Consider the following 8,571-nt stretch of genomic DNA (forward strand, 5'->3'; position numbering starts at 1 on the left):
GAGATATCACGCAGTCACTCAGAGGGGCCCAACGCTGCCTCCTGCAAAATTAGGAATATGAAAGAGAGTGGAAGAGGAGAGCCAGAGGGGTTGAGAGGAAGAACCAGACCTGCTGTCACTCTGGAAGGGAAAAGAAAGTGTCAGATCACAGCTGGTAAATAAGATGTTACAGTGAAACTTGAAAAGCCGGGTTCCTTCTCCTTTGTAAAGGCTCTACCTGCATCCCATGAAGGGGCTCAGTGACAGACACATTAAAACACCATTAAAGTGTGAAATAGAACACAGTGTGAAAATAGATCTAACCTTCACAGCATATCGATCGCTACCTCGCACCGTGGCCAAGTTTTGGACAACTGTTTTATAATAGGTTTTACTTATTTTCCTGTTGCTATTTTGACTTCCTCTGAAGAGAGTGTTATTTCTTTTTTTTTAAACACACATGTTCATAGCAGTTTTATTTGTAAGAATCAAAAACTGAGATCAACCCAACTGTCATCAATAGGTGAGTGGATAAACACCATAAACACACTGTGTTATATCCATATACATGGAATACGAAGGAATAAACTTGATTAAAATATAGATGAACTACAAAATAATCAGTCTAAGTGACAGAGACAAGACAAAACAGAGTACATAGTATATGATTCCATTCACATAAAAATTTTTAAAATGCAAAGTCGTCTATAAGAAAGAAAACAGACTCCTTGGGGGTAAAGAATTCATGGTATAGAGGAGAACAAGGAAGCACAGGAATAAAGAAAGAGTAAAGAGGTATTAGGAAACTTTTGGGGCTGAGGGTTATGTTCATTATCTTGATTATGATCATGACTTCACAGGAGTATAAATATGTCAAACTTACCAAATTGGACATTTTAAACATGTACATTTTACTGGTTGTCAATTTTATCTCAGGACAGGAGTAAAGACACAGATGTAGAGAATGGACTTGAGGACACAGGGAGGGGGAAGGGTAAACTGGGAAGAAGTGATAAGAGTGGCATTGACATATATACACTACCAAATATAAAATAGATAGCTAGTGGGAAGCAGCCACATAGCACAGGGAGATCAGCTCCGTGCTTTGAGACCACCTAGAGGGGTGGGATAGGGAGGCTGGGAGGGAGACACAAGAGGGAGGAGATATGGGGACGTATGTATATGTATAGCTGATTCACTTTGTTATACAGCAGAAACTAACACAACAATGTAAAGCAATCATACTCCAATAAAGAGGGTGTTATTTCTAAAAGCTTCTGACAGCAGAGAGAAGCAGGCTTACCTCTTAGGGAGCGCCTGGTTTTGGAATGCTCCTGTCGGCTGCTCCATAAACAGAAATCAGTTTTGTGAAAGTGAGGAATGATTTTATGGTGGCTGCTGGGATGACAGATGCCCAGGGATGAGGAGGAGAACATTGCCAGCTTCCCAGGGAAGGGGAAGGAGAGAGGGTTGGGTCCATACAATTATAAATAATGGCAGGACTTGGGTACCTACATCTCTTGTGACTTAATTTAGGCACCCAAGGATGAGGGACTATTGCTGCCTTGTAGGATGGCTCTTATGTTTTATTTTTTTCTTCAAAATGTGTACACACACACACACACACACACACACACACACACAGAGAAAACTCTTTTCAAAATAAGGGAGAAAAGAGATTCAGTTCCCTGTAACAAAAATGATCAAGGAGCTGTAACTCTCTAAATAATTTTCTGAATAAGTTTTTGCCCCACATGAGAGCAAATTAACAAAGGGGAACATAAAGACAGTAAAATCACTTTTCAACAAAACATTCATATTTAATTTTGTAATGGCTTAGAAGACTAAGCAAATGGGAAGATACATTTGTATCTCAGAGTTAATAATAATGAGCTCAGGTATCTCTCTATGTGGGACTTATCTCACTATTTTTCCTTCAACCATTTTATTTGTAAAATGATCATCTAAGGAATAGCCCCTTCCTAAATCATAGCAGAATCAGAGAAAAATTAAAATGAAAAGATCAGTGCGTGTCAAAGCATTCAATACACTTGGCATTGTAGACCATGAAAAACCAAAGAGGCCAATATTTAATGGTGTTTTATGCGGCCCACAAGACCACAGCTCATCAAAGGTGGAAAAACTACCCATGAGTGGACTCAAATCTGAAATTTCACAGCTGTGTTTCCCAAATCATATTCTTTTTTTTTTTTTTTTTTTTTTTTTTTTTTGCGGTACGTGGGCCTCTCACTGTTGTGGCCTCTCCCGCTGCGGAGCACAGGCTCCGGACGCGCAGGCTCAGCGGCCACGGCTCACGGGCCCAGCCGCTCCGCGGCATGTGGGTTCTTCCCAGACCGGGACACGAACCCGTGTCCGCTGCATTGGCAGGCGGACTCTCAACCACTGCGCCACCAGGGAAGCCCCCAAATCATATTCTTAATATTCATCAAATTATGAATTCAAACACATTTGATCAAATTGAACATTATTTTTTTATACAAAGAGTGTTCATAAAAAAAAATTTTAATGGAAAAAAAATCTATGCCAGATTAGTAACTGCATCAGGCTTAATGGTGAACGAATAAATTCTCTTTGGGTTTAGAAACATGACAAAGTTACCTACCCCCATTTAACTATTGTTATTTAGAATTATTGTGTAAATAATAACTGATAAATTAAATACAAATATGGAATAATAGCTCTAATAATGAAAACGATAATGAAAAAGTTGTAGATCATCTGATTGCCTAAGTAAAAAAATCAGTAAGATCTACTGAAGTCATTAAAACAATTGATTTAAATACACTTGTTGATGAAAAACTATACATAAAATACCAGTAATTTCCTGTGTAAGAAATATATCTAGTATGGAAATAGAATAAGAACAGAAAAAGATCACTCCCCTCCAAAAAGATTGCACCCAATTGGGACCATAAATATAAAATAAAGTGAGAATAATCCTTATAGGAAATGTGTGGAAATCATATGAATACAACTATAAAATATTATGTCATGTTCACATATTGAGAGATTAATATTGTAAAGATCACAAATCATTCCCAAATAATTTATGAATGTAATAAAATTCCAGTGGATATCTCAGAGCATGAAAAAATATCTTCAAAAAACATTTATGTAGAAGACTAAGCTGGGTAGATAACCTGGGACTTTTTAAAATGAAGAGTGAGAGGAGATGACATGACCAATCAAATGTCAATCATTCATTAAGTAAATAATTGAGGACCTACTGTGTGTGTTTTCTTTGGGAGACAAAAGGAGAGAATGGACATGGTTCCTGACTTCAAGGAGCCTACAGTCTAATGGGAGAAAGAGATGGTTAAAAAAATAAATAAGGACACGAATAAATATCTAATTACAAATTGTAATAAATATTTTAAAAGAAAGCTGCAGGTGTAGAGAAGCAGTGCCTGGTGGTGCTGTAGGTATTCTCCAAATCAGAGGACACTGCTCGCTTTGATTGGCACACAAATGGTGTCACTGGCCTATTGTGCAGCTCCCTGCAGCCTGAAGCATCAGTCTTCATGATGAGAGTGACATTTAACCTGGGTCAAGGGACAGGAAGGGCAAGAGAGTTCCCAGTAGAAAGAAAACAGGTCTGAAGGTCCTGCAATGAAAAGATCTGGGCACAGTCAAGAAACAAAAGGGGTCCAATGTGGCCAAAAAATGGAACTCCAGAGAGAGACATGGGGTAGGTGTGGAGAGAGGAGTAAGTGGGGGTCACGTGCAGACCATGCAAAATGAAATAGATGTTGAGTGCTATGATAGTCTCCTCAAGGGTTCTGAGCAGGGAAGTGCATAATGTAGTTAATGGTTTAAGGAGGTTTTTGTTGCTGTTGTTTGCTTTTTTGTTTTTCTATTGTGTGGAGAATGATTTGGAATGGCTAAGAATGGACATAGGGAGATTAAATAGTGGGCTATGCAGTACTCCAGGAGAAAATTGGTAGTGTAATTAACCAGGGTGAGGGCACTGGAAATAGAAAGTGGAAGGATTTGATAAATATTTTGAAGGTAGAGTTAATGAGAACTGGTGATTGATAGAATGTGAAGTCAAAAGACCTATATATAGCTGATATAATTTAAAGATTTTCACTGGTATAAAAAAGACAGACTGGTTGTTGGAACAGAACAAAAAAGCAGAAACATAAATATTATGAAATAAAGTTGGTATTTTAAAATAGTGGGAAAGAAGGGATAAAAATAAATGTAGACCATTGACTAAATTTTTAGGGGAAGGAGGAGAGAACTGAAGAAGATGGAGACCTTTCTCACAATTTGCACCAAATAAAAATAAACATTAGAAGTACTAGAAGATAATATAGTTTTTTTAATATAGTTATTTTTATTACTTTATCTTACTTTGTTTTTTTCTTTTTTGCTTTTGGACCTCAGGAACAAACATGATACAAAAATACCCCTCAGTTCATGGCTCACTACCATGCTCTCTTGTCTTTTTATTCCCTCTCAGTCATCATTCCCATCCTTCTCTTCTGGCTTCATACTCTCCAACCCCACCAAGCACCCACTCAAATGTTCTACATAAGGTTAATGAGTAGTTTAAATGTTAATACATGAAAAGTCCCTTAGAAAATACATACCACTTTGTAACCAAAGTTGCAACTGTTAATATCAATGAATACTAACTAATAAGTTCATTATTAAGTTGTCCCATCAAAGAATATAGTATATCTCTTCATTTAATCAAACCTTTCTTTATGTCCTCTTTTTCTTTCGGGATTTTCTCCATAAGTGCTTATTCATTCTTTGTTAGTTTAAACTCTAGTCACTTTGTAGCTTGTGTTGATATTAAAAGGTATCTTATTTTCTATTTCTTTTTCTGAATGGCTATTCTCAGTATAGAAGAATGCTACTGATATTTAAATTTTATTTTTATGCTGAATTTAAAAAATAATCTTGGAGTAGGGAGGACTCTCCACCCCCCAAACCAAGCATAATGCCAAAGCAGAACACATAGAAAAATGTTTGCCAAGAAAACCTACTGAAGTCAAAATCATATGACAATTTGGGAATAAAATTGCTACATATCTGACAGAAAATGGACTAATACTCTAAATATATAAAAAGTTATGGCAAAAAAAAATTTGTCAAATATGGGTAAAGATCATGAAGGAATCAATTTGAAAGACAAAACTGAAATATCCAGCAAACTCAAATTAGTGTTCAATTTTATATGCAATTGAGGCCTGCAAATTAGTAGAAGAAAGCACTTTTTGCTTATCATGTGCATTCGACGAGATTCATATCCTAATGACAGAATCCAAACATAATGTAAATTATGCAAAAAAGAGAAATTATAGGATCAGTTCACTGGGATATATGGGGATGATTCTTTCTTAAGTCCCAGGTGGATCCAAAAGCTCACATTTCACAGCTGTCATCTCTATTGGATTTTATTCTGTAGGCTGATGTTGTCCGCTTGGAAGAAAAGATTGCTGTCGGTAGCTCCTTCCAACCTAGCAAGTGGAGAAAAAAATCTAACAGCTCTCTTGAATGCCTATATATGAAACTAGGAAACACTCTGGTCCTGGTTCGTTCACTCACCTATGCTGAATAGAGAGTAACATTCTACAGACAACAGAAAGAACTTGAGAGGGTATTTTCCAATCCCTCAAAATTTAAAAACTATAGATCATTATAAACAGACAAACAAAACCCAATAAACTGATTGAATGTGGAGAACATCAGATATGGAGTTGAATATACCCTCTTTCCCAGCAAGACCCCATTACATTGACGGTCACTTCCCAAACCACTACCGGGGACCTCTGGGCTGGAGTGGCTTGCTTTAGACATTATATCACGGTCCATGGAGAGAAATAAATTGCTTACAGAAAGACAAGAAGCAATTCCATCTTGCAGGACAAAAGCAAGCATTGGACAGGTCTGAGATGGGGAGGGGAGACAGACAGTGGATCCACACTCTGCATGAATAGGTTTCTCATAGTGAACCATGTGGTCTGTACTGAAGATTAGTGACAAATACCATTTTGAGCATGTGAGAAGCCCCTCTCTTATTTTTTTGCTCCACTCAATTGATGGGCTGGCAGGTTTGAGGCCTGTGTCCTTTAGAAATCCCACCACACAGCTTGGAGGTTTAATTCAGCCAGAAAGGCAATCAGCAGCTCGAAGGTCACTCAGAGCCTCTACTACAAAGTGAAAATGTTTTACTTTATGAAAAGTACGAAGCGCAGAGAAAACTGAGCTTACAAAGGGACGATGTGAAGCCTGCAGAGAGCAAATAATGAAATTCAACATTCCCTTGGAACTTTTCAGAAAACCTGAATTCCCTTTGACAACAGATCTGCCACTTTCTAAATTGAAAGACCTTCAAATGGGAAATGGCACCTGCAGTTCTGCCTGAAGAGATGAGGCTTCTATCAGGTTCAGAAAGTTGCTCTACCCGTATGGTTGTAGACCTCCTTCTCTGGATGTGGGGAGATCTGAACTCACAGAAAGAGAGGTGAGAAGCCGGTAAGAGCCTGCTCAGTCATAAAAGGAAAGGGGCCCTTCTCTCCACTGGTTTGCTCTGAACCTGGAGTTCCATGGAGGGTGTCATAATTCCCTTAAAAGAAATTTTCTAAATGTCAGCTGCAGGTAAGTACTATGAAGTTCTGAATATTATTTTCAGTTTTCCTATTGGAAAGGCAGAACTACATCGTACTTGCTTTTTGTTTTCATAACACCTAGCTCCAAGACCTGACACGTAGCAGACTCTGCAAAGCCTCTGGGTTAGCTGCGAGGAGACATTTAGAAACGAGTGTACCGCAATTCAAAAAGAGATGAGACGACCATACGAATTCTTACAATATAACGTGGAGGAACACAATTGCCGTCAAGAAGGAACAAAGTGATGTATGAGGTTAAAAGCAAGAAAGCTTATGCATGGTTGTGGGGATCAAAACACTTTTCTTAAAGAAGTGTGATATGGGAAAAATCACTAAAACTGACTTATTGCCCCTGGGAGAGAGAGAGGAGAAAAGGTTCTTCCAGATCAAGGCAGATGTATGTATTCAGGTTTAAAAGGTAGTGCAGTTTGAGTGGAATCAACCATATTTCGGGGAGATTGTTGTTATGTAGGACTGGAAAGCTAGGTTGGGGCCACTTACTTCCTATTTACTCCAACATGCTTCAATTACTGGAAAAGAAAGTTGGTCATGTGTGTTATTATTGCTTGTTTATTCCTCTATTTCCCATACTGGACTGTAAGTTCCTTGAAAGCATGGAGTATATCCAGTTCCGGCCTGGCAGGCATCTCTAATATGTGTCTCTCCTAGTCCACAGAGTTGCTCCTAATAGGCATGGTCCTTGCCATGGGCCACTACTCAAGAGACTGCCATGAGGAGAGTGATTTAGAGCACCAGTTCTGACCTTCCTCAGTGTCTCTATTAACACCCCCTCCCCAGGCAGCAGGAAGTAGGCCAGCCCACTCAGACCCATTTCCTCTCTTTTTCTTTTTCTTTTTTTTTTTTTTCCGTACGCGGGCCTCTCACTGTTGCGGCCTCTCCCGTTGCGGAGCACAGGCTCCGGACGCGCAGGCTCAGCGGCCGTGGCTCACGGGCCCAGCCGCTCTGCGGCATGTGGGATCCTCCCGGACCGGGGCACGAACCGGTGTCCCCTGCATTGACAGGCGGGCTCTCAATCACTGCGCCACCAGGGAAGCCCCATTTCCTCTCTTTTTCTTTGGAATCTCCCTGTCTACAGTGAATGGGCATTTTGCTCTGCTCCCTCTCCACCCTGAGTCTTAGAGGAGCAGGCTATGCCCGTGTTCAGGAGGCCTCTGGTATCCAACATTTTCTGTGTCTGGCTGGATAAGTCTATTTAATTCTGGGGTTCAGTATTAGGAAGTCCACTTGTCCTCATTCTTCAACAGCAGTAATAAGGATCTATTTTTATCTCCATCTGTTTGACTCCTGCATGTATCTCTTGGTGGAATTCAGGTGGGAAAGTGGATATGATAGCACCCCCTTTTTTTAAGTCTTTACAGAATTTGTTACAATATTGCTTCTGTTTTATGTTTTGGCTTTTTGGCCGCAAGGCATGTGGGATCTTAGCTCCCCAACCCGCATCTCCTGCATTGGAAGGCGAAGTCTTAACCATTGGACCACGAGGAAAGTCCCTGATAGTCCTCTTAAATGCCATCAAACCCTAAGTGTGTGTTGATGGAAAGAATGAATGCATGATTTAATTATTGAAACCTAGTGGATGCAAGAAGCATCAAAGTCCTCATCCTATCACTCTATTGCTCTGTCAGGGTCCAGCTGTGACCATCACGTGCACTTGATAAGGGAATCTTACCATGAGGTCATTAGGGTCACCATAAATAGATCACTTTCTCTTTGTTGTCTTGGAATATTTGATTATTTCCTTCTTTTCTCCTTTTATGTAAAATCTGTTTCTCAATTCTTGGAAATATTCCCATCACCTTTTACTCATTGAATACCATTACCTCCCTTTCCCCACCAACACAACTTCCAATGGCTCATTAATTTCTGGTGTCCATTTCTGAAGCCAGGAATTTTAATAATCCTTGAAGTTAAGAATAAAGGAACTTAT

The sequence above is a fragment of the Kogia breviceps genome, chromosome 3 (assembly GCF_026419965.1).
Source record: "Kogia breviceps isolate mKogBre1 chromosome 3, mKogBre1 haplotype 1, whole genome shotgun sequence".
Taxonomy (NCBI): domain Eukaryota; kingdom Metazoa; phylum Chordata; class Mammalia; order Artiodactyla; family Physeteridae; genus Kogia; species Kogia breviceps.